Genomic DNA, 2,598 nt, shown 5'->3' on the forward strand with positions numbered 1-2,598 from the left:
AAACTAGAGAAATCGAAAAGTAAAACAATGCTCTGGAATAAACTGGCCCAAATTAGTGATTTCTCAAACTTTTTGCCACTGGGACCAGGCCTATTTCGCCCTCTGCATGGGCTCCCAAGAGAGCCACAGCCTAGAAGGGAAACTGTTCAGTCGGTTCTCGCCCATGTGGGACTGGAAATCTCAGACACGGTTATCCGGGAAGACAGCCTGGGTCACAGACCTCCTCAATGACCACACACTGAGAGCCACTTCCCCAAAGGTAACCCCAAGCAGATGGCAGGGCCTCCCACATCCTCTGTGGTTTGGAAGGAAGCTTCCTCTGGCCTCCTGCCTCATTAAGGAGAAGAGACGAGCTGCAGGTGTGGCTCCTTCCCAGCTGGCTCAGGGAATAGAGCCGCTTTAAGGCCAAGTAGCCTTAGCAATAAAAAGAATGAAGGGGGCACCCTTGCAAGGCAGTCTCCCATGCAGTCCCCAAGTCCTCTGCTTTTTTATTTATTTATTTTTATTTTATTTTTATTTTATTTTTATTTTTTATTTTTTAGAGGGAGTCTCACTCTGTCGCCCAGGCTGGAGTACAGTAGGCTCACTGCAACCTCTGCCTCCCGGGTTCAAGCAATTCTCCTGCCTCAGCCTCCTGAGTAGCTGGGATTACAGGCGCGTACCACCACACCTGGCTCATTTTTGTATTTTTAGTAAAGGTGGGGTTTTGCCTCATTGGCCAGGCTGGTCTTGGACTCCTGACCTCAGGTGATCCACCCGCCTCAGCCTCTCAAAGTGTCAGGATTACAGGCATAAGCCACCACACCCGGCCCCCTCTGCTTTTCTGAAGCCTCTCATCCAGTGCCAGGATCTAAAGCAAGCAGCTGGCTTCTACCAAGTTCCTGCCATCTCATTTCATCCTCTCCATGACTTCCATTTTGTAGGTGGGGAAGGAGAGGCTTAGAGAGGGAAAGTGACGTTTTAAAGCTCACACAGCTAGAAAGCAACTCACGCATCCATGTCTTTCTGATGCCAGAGCCCAGCCCCTTGCCACCGTACCATACTACCTCCTGCCAAGGCCACCTGGGCTAGCCACTTCCAAAGCCAGCCTTCCCGCTGCCCTGGGGGCTGGGTTCCTGCCAGAAATTGAGCTAAGCCCTGGGGGAGGACATGGGAGTTCTGAAAAGTTAAGCAGCCTGCCTCCCCTGGAAGTGTCACCGGAAGATGAAAGAACTCTTGTCACCTGGCCCAAGGAAGCCAGTCCCACGCCCCAGGTGGTCAACAGGAATGGCCCCCAACCAGCTGGCTCGGGCAGCCTGCCCCAACTGAGTAAATGGCTCCACTGGCACCCAGCTGCTCAGGCCAAAACCCTGAGAAGCATCTTGAATTCCACACATTCCTGCACCCCCACATCCTATCCACCAGCAAGTCCTGCCAATGCGTGTTCCTGTACCAAATAGTCACTGGGATCTTGTTATGAATCAGGTGCTGCTTTCCCTCCTGGGGTCTATCCCCTACCCACACCCTCACCACCATCACAGCTGTGTCTCCTTCCAGCCTCTTCCACAATAGGGATCGTTGGAGTTTTCCTTTCCTTGACTAGGGCTACTTCTCAGTAGACAGCAGCCTCCACAGGAACAAGGGCATCTCTGTTTTGTTCATTCTTACGTTCCTGGCTCCTAGAGCGGTGCTGGCACTCCATAAGTTCATCCTGGACAAATGACTGGTGATCCTGCCCAAGTCTATCCTTGGCCCTAACGTGAACCCTCCCTTGTTTGCCCTGGGACCTCACAGATCCACTCTCCCCTTTGGAGCTCCTCTGTCCAGAGGTCCTGGAGACAGGGAGCACTATGCCTGTGCCTGTCACTATGGGGTAGCGGGATAAATGCTGCACACAGGTATGACATCTCTGGTGCCTTTCAGGGGTCTCCATGAATCCCCTCAGTGCAGGTGTGTCTACAGGTCACGCTGTGAGGCTTCTCTTTCTCTGGCATTTCAAGGCCTCCAGTGCATCACGGCAGACTCTCCCTGGGTCTCCGTGGAGGCACATCTGACCCTGTGAATCTCTGGGCAGGTGTGTCTTCCTTCTCTGCATTCATCAAGCAGCACCAGGCACTGTCTCAAGTGCTTGATACGCATTTTCTTTTCTTTTTCTTTTTCTTTTTTTTTTTTGAGACGGAGTTTCGCTCTTTTTGCCCATACTGGAGTGCAATGGCACGATCCCGGATCGCAGCAACCTCCACCTCCTGGGTTCAAGCGATTCTCCTGCCTCAGTCTCCCGAGTAGCTGGGATTACAGGCATGCGCCACCACACCCAGGCGACACGCATTTACTTGTGTGATCCTCGCAGCAGTTCTCTGTGAAGCAGGTATTGCTATCCTATAAGTTGGGAAAAGAGGGCCAGAGAGGATCGGTGACTTGCTCACGGTCGCATGGCCTGGAAGACATGGAGAGCTGGACCAGCACGCACAGTCCCTAACCATTGGGACATGCAGGGGGGCTGCCTCCGTGAGGTGTGCGTCTCAGGTCGCCCCGCCCCCGGTGTGTGCTGAGGAGTCGGCGGGGACTACAAGTCCCGGCAGCCCGGGCGCGGGCGTGGCGAGGGCCGCAGAGGGCCGC

This window comes from Macaca thibetana, chromosome 1 (genome assembly GCF_024542745.1).
Source record: "Macaca thibetana thibetana isolate TM-01 chromosome 1, ASM2454274v1, whole genome shotgun sequence".
Lineage (NCBI taxonomy): Eukaryota > Metazoa > Chordata > Mammalia > Primates > Cercopithecidae > Macaca > Macaca thibetana.